General features: G+C 45.4%; 1 protein-coding gene across 1 annotated transcript in view; it reads left to right on the top strand.

The window, feature by feature from the left end:
- gli2a (GLI family zinc finger 2a) overlaps positions 1 to 24,112 on the top strand; it is a 514,880-nt gene that overhangs the window by 75,704 nt on the left and 415,064 nt on the right. Inside the window, exon 2 of the mRNA XM_059970323.1 lies at positions 17,455 to 17,514. The gene's annotated coding sequence lies outside the window, so the exon portion shown is untranslated. The remainder of the gene's footprint in view (positions 1 to 17,454; positions 17,515 to 24,112) is intronic.

Raw genomic sequence — 24,112 nt, 5'->3', positions numbered from 1 at the left:
GAACAAGGGGCTGTTCTTAATAAGGCAGAAATGGCCTCTTTCTGCTTTTACTCCTTGTGTGTGTCAATAGATACAGATTGGGTTTAGAATTTCAGGGTATAAATCCCATTCTTTTTGTTCTAATTTGCAAAGATAATGGGGTTGGCAAGTGGTAAAGTGTAAAATATCGGAATGGCTCTAAAATTGGATGTGACTTACAAAGGGTGCTTAATACAATATCATCCATCTTCTCTCACAGCACAGTGAGTTACTGAGTTGAGAGCATGAATGTTCCCTTTGAACCCTGGCTTCTTCTGAAAGGTTTAATCAGGTGATGGTGGAAAGGTTAGAGTTCCTGTCACTGTACAGTAGGGAGAGAATCAGTATTTTTATCCTTTATCACTGCCTAACTGCTAACAGATGGCAGGAACGCCATTTACTCTCTTCCACCGTGCAAGTAAGGCGATTGAGGAAACATGTTTTTTTAACTACACTAACGTGAATGAAAATGATGCTGATGCCAAAGCACATAAACCACGCTACAGAGCTGGCTTTAAAGTCCAGTTTTTAGGAGAGGTGTATGCCCTTTCGCCTCTCGGACCAGGGCTCCAGTGCAGCCAAGTCTGAGAGCATGAAAAGCTTCATCTGTTAGCTGGAGCATCTAGCATCAAATGAATTTGAAGCCTCAACTCCAGTTCTTGAACAGCGTAGGCTCACAGTATAAAACTGTTGCCAATTCAATGTCAGAAACACAGAAAACCCACAGCACAATACAGGCCCTTCAGCCCACAAAGCTGTGCTGAACACGTACTCACTTTAGAAATTACCTGGGGTTACCCATAGCCCTCTATTTTTCTAAGCTCTGTTTACTTGTCCATGAGTCTGTTAAAAGACCCTATCGTATCTGCCTTTACCACTGTCACTGGCAGCCCATTCCATGCACTCACCACTTTCTGCGTAAAAAAAAAACTTACCCCTGACATCTCCTCTGTACCTGCTTCCAAGCACCTTAAAACTATGCCCTCTCATGTTAGCCATTTCAGCCCTGGGAAAAAGCCTCCGACTATCCACACGATCAATGCCTCAAATTGGCAATTTTATTTAAGGAGGCGAGGTAGTTTGTAAATAGAACTGGTGCAGCTGAGGACAACCTTCAGAAGTTGAGGCTACACTGGATGGAGTGAAAAAAGCTTCAAAGTTTGAAGAAGCTGAATGCCCTAAAGAAAAGTGTTCTTTTGACACCAATGGCTTAATTTTTATGTGTGCAAAATTAATTAATAAAAATACATAAAGATTCATTACTTAAAATAGTTGTCATATGGCTGCAATAGTAAATACCAAGAAATCTTTCCAAGATTCAGATTTCTAGTCTCTGCACATTTTACCTATAGTTTTATTTCATTTTTCAAGAAAGTACCCATGCATCCCATGGAGAGGACATACAGAGGCTCCATACAGAAAGGAGCTGGAATTGAACTCCGAGCTGCAATAACTGCACTGCTAAGCTACTGTGGTGCCCCAGAGAGAGGAATAAAGATTGGCCAAGATACCTGGAATTACTCCACTGCCGGCCATAGGATGTTTCACCCAAAGGCAGACAGAGTCTTACTTGAACATCTTGTCCTAAGTGTATGCCTGTTCAGATTTACAGCAGAACGCCAGGTTTGGGCTTAAGTCTCTGGAGTGAAAGCTGAAGCCCACAACTTTGAAATTGGAAGCGTGAATGCCATCAACAAGTCCCAGTTAACATAACAACATCAGGAATGAAAAATCTTATTCAACGAATGTTATTTACTAAATGAACCTTTCCTGATATCTTCACTGAAATAACTGCTAATACTTTTAGACCATAAGATATAGGAGCAGAACTAGACTATTTGGTCCATTGAATCTGTTCCGCTGGTCCATTCTCCCCCCCAGTCCCAATCTCCTGCCTTCTCCCTGTATCCCTTCATGCCCTGACTAATCAAGAATCTATCAACCTTTGCCTAAGCTATGGCCGATGACAAAGCCTCCACAGCCGACTTAGAGTCATTTAATTTCTATCCAAAAAGGTAGCAAATGTAGTTTTCTTCGTACCCTGCAGTCAGCATGAAAGTGCCAGAAATTAATTATCACATGTTAATTTTCAAAGCAGAAAGGAAGTAGCTTTAATGTTTAGCAAACATTATTTTAGTAAATGAATAAGTGATTAAGATATTTATTTCAGATTTCCAGCATGTGCACAATCCTCATTCACAGAGGACGTAAAATAAATTAAGGCCAGACTCACTCCTGCATAGAAAGAACAAAGGAAATCCTTATATCTTTCAACCACAGGACAGCCCGACATTATTGAATGTTCATTGAAGAAAATTTGATTCACAGTTCAGTTCAGTCAAGAGCTTATCTTTGCTTTGAAGCACACAGGGATATATTCAGGTTCTTATTACTAACTGTAGACATTTCATCCTATATTGCGCCAGGAGCTAAATGTGGGGCGTGGTAGCAAAATGGTGAGCACGACACTTTACAGGCAGCCCGAGCTCATTTCCCGCTGCTGTCTGTGAGGAGCTTGTATGTTCACCCCGTGGATGAGTGGGTTTCCTCCGGGTGCTCTGGTTTCCTCCCACAGTCCAAAGACGTACCAGTTGATGGATGTCATTGTAAATTATCCTATGATTAGGCTAGGATGAAATTTGGAAGTTGCTGAGTGGCGTGGCTTGAAGGGCCTATTCCATGCTGTGCCTCTATAAGTAAATAAATAAAAATTAATACAGACATAAGGGCTCGTGAAGGAGGAGGCAAGCATGGTGTTCATTGTCCTATTCGAATACCAGAATGGTCCGGCTCTCAGTGTTTTAGGGCACAAGTGCAGTTTCTCTGTAATTTGTGCAAGAAGTGTTGGCGTTGAAGACCAGATATCACTTGAAACTGAAAGGCTTACAAGTCACGTTTAAACAAATGGAGTTATTCCATTCCACCGTGCATGCGACAGAAAGGAGCAAGCTCTGATTATACGTGCAGGACCTAATGACATTGTGGCGACCCATTTCCTGGCACATCCGAACCGACTCACAATTAGATAGCCTACGGGGGTTTGCGAGCACAGAGCTTTGGAGCCTCTGCGCCACGGGGGGCAGGTTGAGGGAGGCTTAAAAGTGAGGCTGAAGATTTTGAATAAAGTTTTTTCTTCGACTGCAGTTACCAACTCCGTGTCGTAATTTTAGCGCTGCATGTAGCACACCGCTACAATTGGTGACCCCGATGGTCCAAACGATTTTTGGACCAGAAATGACCGACGCCGCCTCTGTTCATGCGGTTTCGTTGAAACTGCCGGGTTTCTGGACACAGCGACCGAACCTATGGTTCCAGCAAGCCGAAGCCCAATTCCACGTTCGCCAGATCACCTCAGAAGACACCCGCTACTACTACGTGGTGAGCTCCCTCGACCAGGACACAGCGGCCCAGGTCGCAGAGTTCGTACAGTCGCCCCCGGCAGACGGCAAGTACACGTAATTCAAAGCCCTGCTCCTCAGGACTTTCGGACTCTCACGGCGCGAGCGGGCCGCCCGTTTACTGCACCTGGACGGCTTGGGAGACAGACCTCCATCGGCTTTAATGAATGAGATGTTGTCTCTCGCCGACGGACACACACCCTGCCTCGTGTTTGAGCAAGCATTCCTGGAGCAGCTGCCCGAGGACATATGCCTGCTGCTGTCCGACGCGGATTTCAGTGACCCCCGGAAGGTGGCAGCCTGGGCGGACTTGCTGTGGAATGCCAAAAAGGGTAGCGGGGCGTCCATCGCACGGATCTCCCAGACCCGCTCCCGGCAGCAAACCAGTCCAGGCCCGGCCGCAGAGCCCGCCAACCCCCGGCCCAATGAACACTGGTGCTTCTACCACCAGCGGTGGGGCGCAGAAGCCCGCCGTTGTCGCCCACCCTGCAAGTTCCCAGGAAACGCCAGGGCCAGCCGCCGCTGATGGCTACGGCGGCTGGCCATCGGGATAGCCTCCTGTATGTGTGGGACGCCGGTTTTTGGTCGACACTGGTGCCGAGATCAGCATTTTACCTCCGACGAGTTACGACACCCACAGCAGGGCACCGGGGCCCCCCCCTGAGGGCCGTGAATGGCCTCACAGTAAGGACCTATGGCACCCGTCAGGTGCAGCTACAGTTCGGCTCCAGCCAGTTCACGTGGGACGTCACACTGGCCGCCGTAGCCCAACCGCTTCTGGGTGCGGATTTTTTGCGGGCTCACAGGAAGAGACTGGTACATGCCGAGACCTTTCAGACGTTCTCTCTGGGTGCAGCCCAGTTGCCAGCCCCTCACCTCGGCTCCATCACGCTGTCCGACAACGACTTCACCAGGGTCCTGGCGGATTTCCCATCGGTTCTGGCACCACAGTTCACAGCGGCCATGCCCAGGCATGGCGTACAGCACCACATCCCGACCCAGGGACCACCCCTCCACGCCCGCGCTCGGCAGCTTCCCCCGGACAAGCTTCGACTGGCGAAGGAGGAGTTCCAGAGGATGGAGGAATTGGGGATCATCCGGCGGTCCGACAGCCCATGGGCCTCCCCCCTGCACATGGTGCCCAAAGCGACGGGGGGCTGGAGACCGTGCGGCAACTACCGCAGGCTGAACGAGGCTACCTCACCGGACCGCTACCCTGTGCCGCACATTCAGGACTTTGCAGCAAACCTGCATGGCGCACGGATCTTCTCCAAGGTAGACCTCGTCCGAGGGTACCATCAAATCCCGATGCATCCTGACGACGTCCTCAAAACTGCTCTCATCACCCCGTTTGGCCTTTTCGAGTTCCTCCGCATGCCGTTCGGCCTGAAGAATGCCACACAGACGTTCCAGCGGTTAATGGACGTGGTGGGACGGGACCTGGACTTCGCGTTCATCTATTTGGATGACATCCTCATAGCCAGCAGCAGTCATCAGGAGCATCTGTCCCACCTCCGTCAACTCTGCGCCCGACTGAGTGAGTACGGTCTTACAATCAACCCCGCCAAATGTCAGTTCGGACTCGATACCATTGACTTCCTGGGCCACAGGATTACTAAAGACGGGGCAACCCCTCTGCCCGCTAAGGTAGATGCGGTCCGCCTCTTTCCCCGACCCACCACGATCAAAGGCCTTCAGGAATTCGTAGGTATGGTCAATTTCTACCGCCGCTTCCTCCCTTCAGCTGCCTGGATCATGCACCCCCTGTTCGCCCTGATGTCGGGTCCGAGCAAGAACATTACCTGGGACGAGGAGTCCGCCGCCGCTTTCGTTCAAACGAAGGAAGCTTTGGCGAACGCCGCAATGCTAGTACATCCCAGAATGGACGCCCCTACCGCCCTCACAGTGGACGCATCAAACACGGCAGTCGGTGGGGTGCTGGAGCAACTCATCGCAGGTCGCTGGCAACCCCTGGCGTTTTTCAGCAAACACCTGCGACCACCCGAGCTCAAGTACAGTGCTTTCGACCGGGAACTGTTGGCGCTCTACCTGGCAATCCGGCATTTCAGGTACTTCCTAGAAGGTCGGCCCTTCACCGCGTTCACGGACCACAACCCGCTTACCTTTGCGTTTACGAAAGCGTCCGACCCCTGGTTGTCCCGCCAGCAACGCCACCTGTCCTACATCTCTGAATACACGACGGATGTCCGGCACGTCTCGGGTTAGGACAATGTCGTGGCGGATGCGCTCTCTCGCCCTACCGTTCATGCCCTTTCCCAAGGGGTAGACTTTGAGGCGCTGGCAGAGGCACAGCAGGCGGATGAGGAGATTCCGAGTTACAGAACCGCAGTCTCCGGTTTGCAGCTCCAGGACCTCCCCCGTGGGCCCGTGTGAGAGGACCCTACTCTGTGACGTCGCCACCGGCCAGCCCTGTCCAGTCGTCCCGACAGCCTGGCGGCGCCGCGTTTTCGACTCCATTCATAACTTGGCGCATCCCTCCATCCGGACAACTGTCCGGGTGGTTTCCAGCAGGTTCGTTTGGCACGGACTCCGCAAACAGGTCAGTGAATGGGCCAAAACATGCATGCACTGCCAGATGGCCAAGGTGCAGCAGCACACCAAAGCCCCACCGCAGCAGTTCCATGTGGCGTTTCGACCACATTCATGTGGATGTTGTGGGCCCCCTGCCAGTGTCGCGCGGAGCGCAGCACCTCCTGACTATTGTGGACCGGTTCACAAGATGGCCAGAGGTGGTCCCGCTCACCGACACCACCTCCGAATCTTGCGCCCGAGCCCTGATCGCCACCTGTATATCTCGCTTTGGTGTACCAACCCACATTACCTCCGACAGAGGCGCCCAGTTCACCTCCAGCCTGTGGTCAGCTATGGCCAGCCTTTTGGGGACTCAGCTGCACCACACCACTGCCTACCACCCACAGTCGAACAGGCTAGTGGAGCGTTTCCACCGTCACCTGAAGTCGGCCCTCATGGCCCGCCTGCGAGGAGCTAACTGGGCGGACGAGCTTCCCTGGGTCCTACTCGGCATCCGCACAGCGCCCAAGGACGACCTGCACGCCTCGTCGGCCGAGTTGGTATACGGCACGCCCCTGGTCGTCCCCGGGGAGTTCCTACCAGCCCCAAGGGGGCAAGAGGAAGATCCCGCAGCAGTCCTGGGCAGACTACGCGAGAAGCTCGGTAACCTGGCCCCCATACCCACTTCACAGCACGGGCGGCACCCGACCTGCGTACCCAGGGACCGACAGAACTGTAAGTTTGTGTTTGTACGAAGGGGCGGGCATCGGCCACCGCTGCAGCGGCCATACGAGGGGCCGTTTATGGTGCTCTGGAACAATGGGTCCACGTTCGTGCTGGACGTTGGGGGGAAAGAGGAGGTTTTCACGGTGGACCGCCTCAAACCGGCCCATGTGGACCTGGCGCAACCGGCCGAGTTTCCGGCACCTCGGCGCAGAGGCCGATCTCCCAAGCAGGTTCTGGCCCAGACTGTGGACATTGGGGGGTGTATCACCGGTTCTGGGGGTGGGGGTTATGTGGCGACCCATTTCCTGGCACATCCGAACCGGCTCACAATTAGATAGCCTACGGGGGTTTGCGAGCACAGAGCTTTGGAGCCTCTGCGCCATGGGGGGGCAGGTTGAGGGAGGCTTAAAAGTGAGGCTGAAGATTTCGAATAAAGTTTTTTCTTCGACTGCAGTTACCGACTCCGTGTCGTAATTTTAGCGCTGCATGTAGCACACCGCTACAACATTATCAAATCTTTGGTATTAATTTGACATTCCATAGAGTAGGTTCTTCCTAGATCAGAAACTCAAGCAACGCAAACCATGTAGTATTACAGCAAAAACCGAGCTGAGAGAAAAAGGAGAGGCTGTTCTGTGATAGATGGCTTCTGCTATTCTAATTAATTTATGTTTAGTTTTAATCCCCGAAGGGACGTGGAAATCCTATAATGCGAGGGAAGTGTTGCAGGAATCTTTTCTTGCAAGCGCAGCAAAAGAAAAAGTTTTTTGACGATTGTATGAATGAGGTTATTCAGGAAGTCTGCAGCAGCCTAACCTCATGAACTTGAATCTTTAAACCAGCTGTGGCTCATCAGTCACCAAACAGGCAGGCCACACAATTGAGGAAGTGCTGTCATCCGTGGACATGTTTAATAACTCGACTTGGGCTCTGTAGTCGGCAAGGGTGGGAGTGGAGAGCCCCGCGATGGTTATCATCATTTTATCATTTGCAGCTTGTTCTCTCGCGAATGACCAATGATTTCCTTTGCTGTGGTCACCGATAATCCCAGGCTGACCACATCTTTCCTCTTTCCCTCAACTACTGAGAGACGGATGTAAGCATTGCAAGTACTTTCAATATTGCTAAACAGTTCACACTTGAGTCATGAAGAGTTGTAATTGGCCAGAAAATATGAAGCTTACTTTAAAGTTAAGCTTCAAGTTTGTTCCATTTAAAAGTTTTAATTAAAGTAAAAGACAACTGTTTCTATTTATTTATTTTTGTTTATAGAGATACAGCATGGAATAGGCTCTTCAGACCCTTCGAGCCACACCACCCAGCAATGCCCCGATTTAATCCGAACGGATTACGGGACAACTTACAATGACTAATTAAACTACCAACTGGTATCTTTGGACTGTGGGAGACTGTCATTGGGAGAACTCCTTACAGGCAGCAACTTTTAAAAAGGTCAAGCCTTGTGAAAGCACTGTATTTTGTTCTGCAGGTTTTTTTTAAAAACACATAAGGAATATGCATTTATTCTTGATCATTGTTGATACCACAGTAGTAATCTGTGACTTCGAGTGACAAAGAGGGACATAAGAACTTCAGAACAAGAGCAAATATTTAGTATCCACTCAGCCCTTCAAGCCTGCTTGTCATTCAACATCATGACTGAACTTCTTTCCTCTTCTGTGCCAGTTCCCATGGCTTTTAATTCCCAAATCTCTCCTACTTCCTCTTTAACTATCCAGAATAGTGCAATGGTTCTGAACCTTTTTTATGCCATGGCCCTCTACCATTAACTGAGGGACCTGAGGACCTCAGGTTGTGAAGAAGGCTTTTTTGGCACATGGCATTCATCAGTCTGCACCAAGCACAGGTGTCCGGACTGACGAAGTCAAGTTCATCATTCCTGATGAAGGGTATAGAACCATAGAAAACCTACAGCACAATACAGGCCCTTCGGCCCACGATGCTGTGCCGAACATGTCCTTACTTTAGAAGTTACCTGGGGTCACCCATAGTCCTCTATTTTTACATTCCATGTACCTATCCAAGAGCCTCTTAAAAGACCCTATTGTATCCACTTCTATCACCATCGCCGGCAGCCCATTCCACACACTCACCATTTACTGCGTAAAAAAAATTACCTCTGTCATCACCTCTGTACCTATTTCCAAGCACCTTAAAACTGTGCCCTCTTGTGTTAGCCATTTCAGCCCTGGAAAAAAAGCCTCTGGCTATCCAAACGATCAATGCCCCTCATCATCTTATACACCTCTATTATGTCACCTCTCATCCTCCGTTGCTCCAAGGAGAAAAGGTCAAGTTCACTCAACTTATTCTCATAAGGCATGCTCCCCATTCCAGGCAACGTCCTTGTAAATCTCCTCTGCACCCTTTCTATAGTTTCCACATCCTTCCTGTAGTGAGATGACCAGAACTGAGCACAGTACTCCAAGTGGGGTCTGACCAGGTTCCCATATAGCTGTAACATTACCTCTCAGTTTTTAAACTCAGTCCCATGGTTGATGAAGGCCAATACACTGTATGCTTTCTTAACTACAGAGTCAACCTGCACAGTAGCTTTGAGTGTCATATAGACTCGGACCCCAAAATCCCTCTGATCCTCCATACTGCCAAGAGTCTTACCATTAATACTATATTCTGCCATCATATTTAACCTACCAAAGTGAACCACACTTATCTGGGTTGAACTCCATCTGCCACTTCTCAGCCCAGTGTTGCATCCTATCAATGTCCCGCTGTAACCTGTGACAGCCCTCCACACTATCCACAACACCCCCAACCTTTGTGTCATCAGAAAATTTACTAACCCTTTCCTCCACTTCATCATCCAAGTCATTTATAATAATCACGAAAAGTAGCGGTCCCAGAATAGATCCCTGAGGCACACCACTGGTCACTGATCTCCATGCAAAATATGACCTGTCTACAACCACTCTTTGCCTTCTATAGGCAAGCCAATTCTGGATCCACAAATCAATGCCCCCTTGGATCCCATGCCTCCTTACTTTCTCAATAAGCCTTGCATATGGGGTACCTTATCAAGTGCCTTGCTGAAATCCATATACACTACATCTACTGCTCTACCTTCATCAATACGTTTAATCACATCCTCAAAAAATTCATTCAGGCTCGTAAGGCATGACCTGCTTTTGACAAAGCCATGCTGACTATTCCTAATCATATTATGCCTCTGCAAATGCCTCTCAAGACCATCTCCATCAACTTACCAACCACTGAGGTAAGACTCACTGGTCTATAATTTCCTGGGCTATCTCTACTCCCTTTGTTGAATAAGGGAACAACATCTGCAACCCTCCAATCCTCCAGAACCTCTCCCATCCTCATTGATGATGCAAAGATCATCACCAGAGACTCAGAAATCTCTTCCCTCACCTCTCACATTAGACTGAGGTACATCTCATCTGGTCCTGGTGACTTATCCAACTTGATGCTTTCCAAAAGCTCCAGCACATTCTCTTTCTTAATGTCTATATGCCCAAGCTTTTCAGTCCGCTGTAAGTCATCCCTACAATCACCAAGATCCTTTTCGGTAGTGAAGACTGAAACAAAGTATTCATTAAGTACCTCCGCTACCTCCTCCTGTTGCATACATACTTTTCCACTGTCACACTTGATTAGTCCTCTGAAGTCTTATCCTCTTGCTTTTCACATACTTATAGAATGCCTTCGAGTTTTCCTTAATTCTGCTTGCCAAGGCCTTCTTATGGCCCCTTCTGGCTCTCTTAATTTCATTCTTAAGCTCCTTCTTGCTAGCCTTATAGTTTTCTAGATCTCTAGCATTACCTAGTTTTTGAACCTTTTGTAAACTCTTTTTTTCTTTTTGACTAGATTTTCAACAGCCTTTGTACACCACAGTTCCTGTACCCTACCATCCTTTCCCTGCCTCATTGGAATGCACCTATTGCAGAACTCCACGCAAATATCCCCTGAACATTTGCCACATTTCTGCAGTACATTTACCTGAGAACATCTGCGCCCAATTTATGCTTTCAAGTTCCTGCCTGATAGCTTCATATTTCCCCTAAATCCAATTAAATGTTTTCCTAACTTGTCTGCTCCTATCCCCCTCCAATGCTATGGTAAAAGAAATATAATTGTGATCACTATCTCCAAAATGCTCTCCCACTGAGAGATCTGACACCTGACCAGGTTCATTTCCCAATATCAGATCAAGTACAGTATCTCCTCTTGTAGGCTTATCTACATATTGTGTCACGAAATCTTCCTGAACACATCGAACAAACTCCACCCCATCTAAACCGTTTGCTCTAGAGAGATGCCAATCGATATTAGGGAAATTAAAATCTCCCATCACGACAACCATGTTATTATTGCACTGTTCTAGAATCTGTCTCCCTATTTGCTTCTCGATGTCCCTGTTACTATTGAGTGGTCTATAAAAAACACCCAGTAGAGTTATTGACCCTTTCCTGTTTCTAACTTCCACCCACAGAAACTCAGTAGACAATCCCCCACCTTTTCTGCCTCCCTCCTTGTCCTTTCTGAAGCATCTAAAGCTTGGCTCTCATAAGTAACAATTCCTGCCACGGAGTCTTCCAAGTTTCTGTAATGGCCACAACATCATAGCTCCAAGTATCGATCCATGCTCTAAGCTCATCCGCTTTGTTCATGATATTCCTTTCATTAAAATAGCCACATCTCACACCATCAATCTGAGTTCCCATCAGTTGGAAACCTCTGGTCTAAAGTATATAGAATGCCAGAGATTCACTACCCTAAACATTTCAGTTTAAAATGAGCACAGGTCCAATCTTGTACCCATGTCTCCTTGTTCAAGATTCCCTTACTTGTGGGAAGATCTCAACATCTCACCTGTCATGTCCTCTAGGGACCATTTATCTTTCAATAAGATCACCCATCATTCTTCTAAAATTTTTAAAAATATATGTCTAATTTTTTTTCTTATTTGTGATAGGATGACCTTTTCATCCCTGGGTAACACACAAAATGTTGGAGGAACTTAGCAGGTCAGGCAGCATCTATGGAGAGGAGTAAAGAGCTGACGTTTCAGACTGAGATATCCTGGTGAAGGGTCTCAGCTTAGACCATGGGCTCTTTATTCCTCTCCAAAGATGCTGGCTGACTTGTTGAGTTCTCCCAGCATTATGTGTGTGTTACTGTAGATCTCTAACATCTGCAAAACCACTTGATTTTTTTCCTCATTCCTGGATTAGTTCAGTGAATCTCTTTTGAACTGCCTCCAATGCCAGTACATCCTCTCATATTTAACGGGAACAAAACTATGGTCAGCTGATGGCTCACCAGTATCTGTACATTTGTAACGATACTTACCTATTTCTGAATTCCAACCTTCTTGCAATAAAGGCTAGTGTGCCATTTGCCTTCCCAATGACTTGGTGCATCTGTCTGAAAATGTTTAGTGATACCTTCAACAAATCAGAATCAGGTTTATTATCACCGGCATGAGTCATGAAATTTGTGAACTTAGCAGTGTAATTCAATGCAATGCATAATATAGAAGAAAAAAAACAAAATAAAATAATAATAATAATAATAATAAATCAATTACAGTGTATATATCAAATAGATTAAAAATCATGCAAAAAACAAATAATATATATCAAAAAGTTGAGGTAGTGTCCATGGGTTCAATGTCTATTTAGGAATCAGATGGCAGAGGGCATTCCTGATGAATTGCTGAGTGTGTGCCTTCAGGCTTCTGTACCTCCTACCTGATGGTAGTGTCATGGTCCCTTCTGGCACCTGGCTATCTTCCTCAGGAATTGGGCCTTAATTACCTTGTTTAGTTCCCACTCATTCCCAGGTTCCAATAACTACAAACACCTGCTTTCCATCTGCCAATGCAGTATAAGAATCCTGTGACCACAATTAGTAGGTGCTAGTTTGTTGGTTGACTCATGTACAAGTAACCTTGTTCCATGGTTCTTCGGACTATCAGTTCTAAGTCTAGCATTATTCCTGAATTCGCTACTAGAACCAAGACTCCGGGTAAAGACTCCCCTAGCATCCATTCCATGCTTGCTACGATGGTAACGCCCGTTGGTTCGGCCTCCATGCCCGTGTTCAGCACTTGGGTTTGTTTCACCGCCACGTCCTTGCAACAGGTAGCAGTGAGAAAAGGGCATACCCTGCATGCTGGGGGTACTTAATAATGGATGCTGCCTTTCTGAGACATCGATCATTGAAGATGTCCTGGGTACTTTGTAGACTAGAACCCAAGATGGAGGCAACTAAATTTACAACCCTCTGCAGCTTCTTTTGGTCTTGTGCAGTAGCCCCTCCATACACCACACAGTGATGCAGCCTGTCAGAATGCTCTCCACGGTGCAACTATAGAAGTTTTTGAATGTATTTGTTGACATACCGAACCTCTTCAAACTCCTAATGAAGTATAGTCTTGCCTTCTTTATAACTACATCGATATGTGGGACCAGGTTAGATCCTTAGAGATTTTGACACTCAGAAACTTGAAACTGCTCACTCTGTCCCCTTCTGAGCCCTCTATGAGGATTGGTATGTGTTCCTTTGTCTTACCCTTCCTGAAGTCCACAATCATCTCTTTCATCTTACTGACATTGAGTGCCAGGTTGTTGCTGTGACACCACTCCACCAATTGGCATATCTCACTCCTGTATTCCCCTTGTCACCATCTGAGATTCTATCAACAATGGTTGTATTGTCAACAAATTTATAGATGCTAGATCCCTCTGTGCTCTATTCATCACTGCTGCCTGTAAGGAATTTGTACATTCTCCCCATGAGCATGATGGTTTCCTCTGGGTGCTCTGATTTCCTTCCACAATCCAAAGACGTACTGATGGATAAGTTAATTGGTCATTGTAAATTGTCCCATGATTAGACTAGGATTAAATCGGGGGATTGTTGGATGGCATGGCTAGTTCGGCCTATACTGTGCTGAATCTCAGTAAATAAATAAAATCTGCAATTTTTCACTGTTTTGATAAATAATACCTGGTGGACTGGGAAGGGTACGGTCCAGAAGAGCATTCCTGGGTCCTCCTTCATCCTAGACTCTTCCCTCATCCAGGACTTTCATAATAAGTTTTAATAAATTATTCCCAACTTGGTGAGCTTCCTCAGTTAGCTTCCAGAATGTGCCCTCCAATCAATTTTCATGTCATTAGCTAACTTAAGTAGTCTACAGATTGCCCTCTTCTAAATGTCCTCCGTTTGCACAAATGTAGCTTATAAACTTTTGAATAAAACGTGCTTTAACAAGATAGGACATCTTTATGGATATTATAGGGGATGAATTCTGTTCAAAGTGCTATCCCTTTTGTAATTTAGAATTTGTATTTGGGAACTGATTTTTTATTTTGTTTTAATTGAGAATACTTGAAAATTCACTCTTAAACATCCACTTAGAAAATGTTTTTTTCAAGAAAACTTTGTCAGTGTGTTTTAAATGTAAATCATGTATTATCCTTAACGGATATGATCTTTTGTGTGTATCTTGTCAGTGATGACAACTGAGGAACTTGGACAGGTACCAGAGTTATAAAAATCTGAGAAGCAGCGGATGTCTTTTAATGTGAAGCTATTATTTTTGCCATAACCAAATATGATGCAATTGAGCCTAAGTATTTATTTATTGAGTGATACAGCATGGAGTTGCCCTTTCTCGCCCTTCGGGATGCGCTGCCTTTGGCAAACTTGATAGAGGTTTCTGTCAGTCTGGCTCGACCATGGATGTTGCAACCTAGCCGTCTAGATGCACAAGCCTGGACAGTACGATATGGAGAGCAAGTTGTTGCCCATGTCGCAAGCTCCCCCTCTCCATGCATCTGATAAACCCAAAGGAATGGTAGAGACTGATGTAGTTTGGCACCAGCAGCATTGCAGGATTTTCCAGTCAGCATTGAACTCAGTGTAGGACTGCCGTAGGGACTCTTGCTCTGGATTTTCCCTTGGGATTTACTCGTGAAGCCTTTCACATGAGTGGGTATAGCCCCAGGGCTATGGAGGTTTGAGATCAGAGTTTTCCTTCTCCTAGATGAGCTGCCAACCACAGCCAATGGGTCCCATCTGCCTGAAGCAACTGGTATTAAGGTACCAGTAACCCACCTTTACCTCTTCTCCTGTCAGTAGAAGCAGTTCCACCGGGCTTAGTAGCTAAGCCACACGTGAAGGCCAAGAGCTGGACTTGGTTGTCAGAGGCTATTTGAGGTGCATGCTATTAAATGAGCATTTAATAAGATAGTGGGAGCTTGTCCCACCCCCTCCCCTGGCTATAACAACCTTAAGGAGTCAAAACCCAATTATCCTTAACTTAAGTATGGGACAATTTAGACCTACCCTCTTTCACCAATGACCGATTAACCTACCAGTCTTTGTGCTGTGGGTGGAAACCAGAACACCTGAGGAAAACCCACAGATTCCATGGGGAGGACGTACAGAGGATACCGGAATTAAACTCTGGGCTCTGGAGTGCCCTGATCTGTAATAACATTGTACTTGCTAGTTTAACTGAAGATTTTTTTTTAATGACAGAAGTAGCCGAAAACATTAACCAAAAGTAATATTCCCAGATTGAAATAACAACCAGATGAATGTGAGCCCTATTTCTACTAAAATTTTTCTAGTGTACTGGCTAAATGAATGGAATGAGAGTATAACGAGCAGTAACTGTGTCTGTGCACATTCAGTGCCAGCAAGCTCCTCATTTCGGTTCTGGAAGTTCACACTTATAGAATTCACAAATCACAACCGAGAAACTATGATTCAGAATAAATTAAACTCTTCCAGAGTTTCTGTGGATAAAGGACAGGAGTTTGAGGAGACACTTGAAAACTTCTACGGATGTATTGTGACAGGCCGCTTCACTGTCTGGTATGGGGGAGGGGGGTGTGGCTACTGCACAGGATCGACAGCTACAGAAACTTGTAAAATTAGTCAGCTCCATCATGCGTGCTAGCCTCCATAGTATCCAAGACATCTTCAAAGAGCGGTGCCTCAGAAAGGCGGTATCCATTATTAAGGACTCCCATCACCCAGGTCATGCCTTGTTCTCGTTGTTACCCTCAGGAAGGAGGTACAGAAGCTTGAAGGCACATACGCAGGGATTCTGGAACAGCTTCTTCCCTACTGCCATCAGATTTCTGAATGGACATTGAAACCATTAACAGTACCTCACTTAATTAACTATCTCTGTTTTTGCACCACACACAAAATGCTGGAGGAATTCAGCAGGCCAGACAGCATCTATGGAAAAAAGCACAGTTGATGTTTCGGGTTGAAACCCTTCGGCAGGACTGGTGAAAAAATAGCTGAGGATTGGATTTAAAAGTTGGGGGGGAGGGGAGAAAGAAACACCAGGTAATAGGTGAAGCGAGGGGGAGGGATGAAGCAAAGAGCTAGGAAGTTGATTGATGAAAGAGACAGAAGGCCATGGAAGAAAGAATAAAAGTGGGGGTGGGGATCACCAGTGAGAGGCAATGGGGGGGTCAAGGAGATGGGGAATTGTGAGGGTGTGGTGGGGGGGGAGAATTACAGGAAGTTTGAGAAATCGATGTTCATGCCATTAGGTTGAAAGCTACCCAAGCAGAATATAAGATATTGTTCTTCCAACCAAAGTGTGGCCTTATCACAACAGTGGAGGAGGAATGGGAAGTGGAATTAAAATGGGTGGGAACTGGGAGATCCCGCTTGTTCTGGCAGACGAAGTGTAGATGCTCGGTGAAGTGGTCTTCCCATCGACGTTGGGTCTCACTGATATACAGGAGGCCACATTGGGAGCACTGAGCACAGTAGATGACCCCCAACAGACTCACAGGTGAAGTGTCAGTTTAGGGCCCTGAATGATAGTGAGGGAGTAGGTGTAGGGGCAGGTGTAGCACTCGTTCTGCTTGCAAGAGTAAGTGCCGGGAGGGAGATCAATGGGGAGGGACAAATGGATAAGGTTGTTGTGTAGGTAGCGATCCTGGGGAAAACAGAAGTGGAGGGAGGAGGGGGAGGGAAAGATGTGTTTGGTAGTCGGATCCAGTTGGAGGTTTCAGAGAATAATGTGCTAGATGCGGAGGGTGTGTGTGTATGTATGTATGTATGTGTGTGTGTGTGTATATGTATATATATATAAAAGATATTTGCACAGCATTGTACGTAAGCTCTTTTGAAATATAGGGTGCTATATAAGTAGAGAAGTTTTCATTCTCATGCCTTATTTATTTTTAATGGTGTAATCTTGTTTCAAAGTATTTTGTATGTACACTAGGGAAATGTTTGCAGAAACAACCTGGTTGAACATGAAGTGATTAGAGAGTAGGTGGCATACTAACTTTTAGATTTTGTATCTATGTAGGACAAGAATGATGGAAGACCATTTTTATTGTTACAGAGAATCACAAAACTTAAAGGCCCTAATAATAATTTTCCATACATTTAAAATCAGCAATAAGGTGGTTGTTTACAATCTACTGGGATGCAGTCATAGAAATGGATTTTGAAGATTAAATTTGCACCTTTCAACGATTTGAATTAATGCAAAGACTGAATTTTTTTTATTAAAAATACTAAATGTAATTCCTGGGGGTGTTAACAATGTGATTTTGCCTAACAGAGGCAGAAACCCTCAACTAATAATGCTATATCCTGAAATTCTGTATTTAACATGCTGCATATTAAACAACGGTGTTCCATTATTGCAGTGATTGCCAATGTTAAACCACTATTGCCACCATTCCACATTTCATTAATCGCTCTTTTGAATCTTTCTTGGCAGATAAGATCAAATATTCTTCGCTAAGGTGAAGAAAGCAAAGCTTCCTGATTTAAGAGAAAGGTAAGTTAAATCAGATTCTGCTTTTCATTACCTTCATTATAGCTAACTTATTCAGATGACAATTCAGTTATTTTTCAGTGCATCTAAATTTTGTTTCACTCTGATAAAATTTTGTTCTGTCAGTTGTGGCTCTTCCTACAACAATGGTTCTCCAGCAATGTTATGTTGTAGCCCAGGGAAAAGTACACACTTTTTTGTGTGTACTTTTCACTTTTTTTTGGACAACAACCGCTTTTTCGGGTTTTAATTCCTTTATCTGTTTTAGATGTTTTAAGTGCCAGAAGAGGGTCTTAAAACAAAACGAATGTCTTTACAATCAGGTGCTGTCATTACAATCTCCGTTTAACCTTCGATCCACCAATTGTGTATGCAGTATAAAAATACAAAGAAAACCGCACAAAACTAATACAATGCTAACATGGTAGTGGCAATTCTGAAGTAACACAATACAAACAACATTAGAATCCCCCCAACCCGGTATCTTATACATAGCAGCGAAAAATGTGAGCAAATACATCTCATCTAAGACTTCTACTATTTTTTAGCACACGTGCACTGAACCCCTGAATGGAGACTAAACATTCACGTCATGCAGTTACGTGCACAATCGGTCATGATACAATAAAGTTAGACAAAAGGTACGCTTCAGCACAACATTTACAAAATATTGCCTGGTAGTTAAATTACAGGAATACTGACCTACTTGGCTGGCGAAGAACTTTGCACAAGCCACGCTATCCAACGTCGAGTTCTTTACTCGTGAAAATCTAAAGCATCCACATGTAAAACATGTCAAATTACCAATATTCTAGATTCGCCAACAAGCATAAACAAATTCACATGGATATTGTAAATTAATGCTCACCTTTCCTCAGCAAGCCCAGTACTTCTGGGGTAGCTTGATTCAAGCACCCTACCAGCTTCAGCAGCAGAAAGCAAAATGGTCTCCCCACTATCCCGCGCATGTATAATGACGTCACCATCTCCACTTAAAGGCACGGACAACTATTCTAGCATTACCCAAATGAATGCCTGAGTACACTTTTAACGATACTGAATAAGATTCTATGGTCACCTGGCTACATTTATCTAGTTTACACTAGTGATGTATAATGAGCGACTGCAAGCCACTGAGGGAACTTTCAATCTGGCACGATGATTTCTTCACCACGACAAGTTTAATATGAGTGGGACATGTAGTACTGTCATGACCAGAGCTGATGATTCCTGGTTGCAGTAACTCGATCCTGTTAGATAATTCCAATGATAAATAACTGAATCAGTGCTACCCCTTAATGAAGACAATAAACTCTTAGATAATGGTGATGTCTGGTACAAAAATGTAATATTCACCCTGATCAAAGGACATTTGCATTTGTATGGTACCGTGCAAAAAGTCTTAGCCAGCTAGACTTAGGAGCATCAGAGTTTTGCACAGTCCTGTAGTAGTTTTATGTACTGCTGCCACAAAAAAAAACAAATTTCATGTCACATGAGTGGTGATAAACCTTATTCTGATATAGGTCTCTGTTATGGACCGAGAGGCAGGGAGAGGGGAATCATGGTTGGGAAAAGGGGAAGGGAGTGCGAAGCACCAGAGAGACATTCTGTAATGATCAATAAACCAATTGCTTGGATTCACATGACCTTGCCTGGCGTCTGAGGGCTGGGTGTGTCTGCACTGCACCACCCCCTGCCCCTGGCACTCCTCCCACAGAGCTCCACCCGGACCATTCCCAGCATCCTTTCTTTCCACCAGGTTTACAAACTTACTATCCGCTCTACATTGACAAATACAATACTGTATTAGGCAAATCTTAGGCACACTGGCTATATATATGTGGCTAAGACTTTTGCACAGTACTGTATGCAACAAACCAATGAAAATAGCCTTTGTGATAAAGTTTTTGAAAATAAACTGTGTACCTATGTTTGTGTTAAATATGAATTTCTTTTTAAGGTGGGGTGAATTTAATAGAACTTTGAATCAGGCCTGTTATTTCCGGCATGTTCAAGTCTTGTGATGACATCATTACTGTCATTATACCAGTGTACAGTTGAACACTTTAAAAGCATTGAGCTCCGTGAGTAAGTGGGTAAGGGTGATGTGGCTGGATAGAGCAGTCTCTGTTGATCTGGGTTGGAGTCTGACCCTGGGCAGTATGGCATAAAGCTGGTCAGCGGCCACACTCAGTAGATCAGGGGTCAATTCCCACCTCTGTTTGTAAAGCGTCTGTCCGTTCTCCCCAGAACGGCGCAAGTTTTCTCAGGGTGCTCTAAAGAAGGTATGCAGGTTAGAGTTGGTAAGATGCGGGCATGCCATATTGGAAATGCGGAGACACTTGTGGGCTGCCCCCAGTGCATTGCAAACGATGACACAAATGACGCATGTCATTGTACGTTTCTGAGTAATCCTTACCCTTTGGGTTTTGTGTGTGGTGTTTGTACATTTCCCACATGACTGTATGCATATCACCTGAATACCCCAGTTTCCTTCCACGTCCCAAAACAGAACCTTGCAGGAGGTTCCCTACAGTAGATTTGATGGGCATGTAAGAGACAGTGGGTTATTGGGAAATGTATGGGGGAATGGGAATGCTCTAAGAGCTGGTATTGGGCTGAAGGGCTGAATATCTTCCTTCTATGTCTTAAGGAAGATATGAAGCATAGTGATGAGAAGTATATTGGGCCTCAGATCAGCTCCTTATGGCACATCAAGAGAAAGTGGAGTCTGGAGGATGAGGCCTGGGGCCTGGAGTTCAAAGGTCTGACTGGCAAATACTGGGCTCGATACCAGAGGATGAAGCCCACTGGTTGAAGACAGAACTCAGTGTGTCTGAAGGTCAAAGCCCAGAAGTCAAAGCCTCTTGGTCAGCATGCCTGGATGTCAGAGGTCAGATGACTGCAAATCTAACAGTGCAGGCCAGGGATTAGAGTTTGGAGCCAAGGTCTGTGAGTCTGGAAGTCTGGGGCCAAGGACTCAAGAGGCAGCCTGTCCATAAGACCATAAGATATAGGAGCAGAAGTAGGCCATTTGGCCCATCAAGTCTGCTCTACTATTCAATCATGGGCTGATCCAATTCTTCCAGCCATCCCCTCTCCCCTGCCTTCACCCCATACCCTTTGATGCCCTGGCTAATCAAGAACCTATCCATCTCTGCCTTAAGTACACCCAATGACTTGGCCTCCACAGTCGCTCATGGCAACAAATTCCACGGATTTACCACCCTCTGACTAAAGAAATTTCTCTGCATCTCTGTTCTAAATGGATGTCCTTCAATCCTGAAGTTGTGCCCTCTTGTCCTAGACTCCCCTACCATGGGAAATAGCTTTGCCATATCTAATCTATTCAGGCCTTTTAACATTCGGAATGTTTCTATGAGATTCCCCCCCCCCTGCAGGAAATACAGCGCAAGAGCTGCCAGACATTCCTCATATAATAACCCCTTTCATTCCTGTGAATCTTTGAGCTCTCTTCAATGTCAATATATCCTTTCTAAAATAAGGAGCCCAAAACTGCACGCAATACTCCAAATGTGGTCTCACGAGTGCCTTATAGAGCCTCAACATCGCATCCCTGATCTTATATTCTATTCCTCTAGAAATAAATGCCAACATTGCATTCACCTTCTTCATCACTGACTCAGCCTGGAGGTTAACCTTCAGGGTGTTTTGCATAAGGACTCCCAAGTCCCTTTGTATCTCTGCATTTTGAATTCTCTCTCCATCTAAATAATAGATTGCCCGTTTATTTCTTCCACCAAAGTGCAGACCACATGTTTTCCAACATTGTATTTCATTGCCACTTCTCTACCCATTCCCCTAAACTATCTAAGTCTCTCTGCAGGCTCTCTGTTTCCTCAATACTACCCGCTCCTCCACCTATCTTTGTATCATCGGCAAATTTAGCCATAAATCCATTAATACTGCAGTCCAAATCATTGACATAAATTGTAAAAAGCAGCGGTCCCAACACCGACCCCTGTGGAATTCTACTGGTAACTGGCAGCCAACCAGAATAAGGTCCCTTTCTTCCCACTCTGTTTTCAGCTGACCAGCCAATGCTCCACCCATGCTAGTAACTTCCTTGTAATTCCATGGGCTCTTATCTTGCTAAGCAGCCTCATGGCCAGCACCTTGTCAAAGGCCTTCTGAAAACCCAAGTACACCACATCTACTGCATCTCCTTTCTCTACCCTGCTTATAATTTCCTCAAAGAATTGCAGTAGGTTTGGCAGGCAGGATTTTCCTTTTACGAAACCATGCTGGCTTTGGCCTATCTTGTCATGTGCCTCCAGGTTCTCCGTAATCTCATCCCTAACAATTGATTCCAACAACTTCCCAACCACTGATGCCAGGCTAACAGGTCTATAGTTTTGTTTCTGCTTCCTCCCACCCTTCTTAAATAGCAGAGTAACATTTGCAATTTTCCAGTCATCCGGTGCAATACCAGAATCTTATCAATTCTGGAAAGATTATCATTAATGCCTCCACAATCTCTCCAGCTACTTCCTTCAGAACCCAAGGGTGCATTTCATCAGATCCAGGAGATTTATCCACCCTCAGACCATTAAACTTCCTGAGCACCTTCTCAGTCATAATTTTCACTGCACAAACTTCACTTCCCTGACACTCTTGAATGTCTGGTATACTGCAGATGTCTTTCACTGTGAAGACTAATGCAAAATATGCATTCAGTTCCTCTTCCATCTCTGTGTCTCTCATTACAATATATCTACAGCATCATTTTGTATTGGTCCTATATCAACCCTTGACTCTTCTTTACCCTTTATATACTTAAAAAAGCTTTTAGTATCTTAGTTGATATTATTCGCCAGCTTCCTTTCTTAATTCATCTTTTCCTTCCTAATGACCTTCTGAGTTTCCTTCTGCAAGTTTTTAAAAGGTTCCCAATCCTTTATCTTCCCACTATCTCTGGTGTCCTTGTATGCCCTCTCTTTTGCTTTTATTTTGGCTCTGACTTCACTTGTCAGTCACGGTAGTGCCCTTCTTCTTTGGAGTATATCTATCTTGCACTTCCCTCATTTTTTGCAGAAACTCCAGCTATTGCTGCTCTGCTGTCCTTCCAGCAGATGTCCCTTTCCAGTCAACTTCAACCAGTTCCTCTACCGTGCCATTGTAGTTTCCCTTATTCCACTGAAATATTGGGCACATTGGGGTTTTTATTCCCTCTCAAGTTTCAAAGTGAACTCGATCATTTTGTGATCACTGTTCCCTAAGGGTTCCTTAACCTTAAGCTCTCTTATCAACTCCAGATCATTGCACAGCACCCAATCCAGCACAGCCGATCCCCTAGTGGGCTCAGCAACAAACTGTTCTAAAAAGCCATCCCTTAGACATCCTAGGATTGAAGGCCTGTCTGTGTGAGTGAGTGAGTGTGTGAAAGAGTCCTATTTTGCTGCTGCTGTTGTTGTTGGTGCTTGTGTCGCTCTGCTGAACATTGTGGGCATTGTATGTTCCTGCTGGAATGTGTGGTAACACTTGCGGGCTGCCCCCAGCACACCCTTAGCTTGTAGACAAGAGCTACTGCAGATGCTGGGAATCCAGAGCAATGCACACAATGTGCTGGAGATGCTCAGCAGGTCTGGCAGCATCAGTGGAATCAGGGTCCTGATGACAGGTCTCGAGCTGAAACATTGACAGTTTCTTCCTATCTATCAAAGCTGCCTGACCTGCTAAGCTCCTCCAGCACATTGTGTCTTTCATCCTTAGGTAGAGCTGTATTTTTAAGCAAGTGGCATATTTCACTGTGTGATTTGATGTAAATGTGATGAATAAATGAATCTAAATCTGATCTTCTGTTTTTGTTTACCTGTTCTGCACTTCTCAGTACCCTTTACATGATATTCCCATTGTTATTGATTATCTTGTTCTACTCAATGCACTGTGTAATGATTTAACCTGTACAAACAGTCAACAACAAAGCTTTCCACCGTGTTTTGATACATGTGACAGTAACTATCTAATACCAATACAACAATATAAACCAGTGGCTTCTCGTAGGGAATGTGTGAATGCGTAGCAGAATTCCTTGAAGGTGCTTCAGAAAAACCTTGCCCAACTAAATTTGATGCAGAGCCAATGATGACCAAAGGGAGGTTGGTCCAAGGGGTTTTAAGGAGAGTTGAAGAGAATACAGCTTTGAACAGGAAATTTTAGTGAGGTGATTCCAGAGTCTTTGGCTTTGCCAGCTGAAAGGGCCTTCAAAACTCTGCCGGTCACTGGAATACACTGCCTGAATAGGCGATGGAAGCAGATAATCTCACAACGGTTAGATGTGATCGGCAAAGTGTAGAAAGCTACGGAGCGAGTGCTGGTGGGTGGGATTAGTAGAGATGGACGCTTGATGTCTGGTACAGGCATGAGCCCAACAGATCTGTTGCTGTGCTGGATATAGCTCTGTGCACTGTGACTCTACACTCAGTGACTACTTTATTAGCTATCACCTGCGCTAATAAAGTGGCCACTGAGTATATGTTTGTGGTCTTCTGCTGCACAGAAGAGGTTCACAGCAAAGTTGAATGCACCTGAGCTATAAGGAGTGATTGGAGAGGGCTGGGACTATTTACCATGGAAG

Source organism: Hypanus sabinus, chromosome 5 (genome assembly GCF_030144855.1).
Source record: "Hypanus sabinus isolate sHypSab1 chromosome 5, sHypSab1.hap1, whole genome shotgun sequence".
NCBI classification, from domain to species: domain Eukaryota; kingdom Metazoa; phylum Chordata; class Chondrichthyes; order Myliobatiformes; family Dasyatidae; genus Hypanus; species Hypanus sabinus.
The sequence above is the reverse complement of the archived record's forward strand: the minus strand, read 5'-3'. Positions and strand labels throughout refer to the sequence as shown.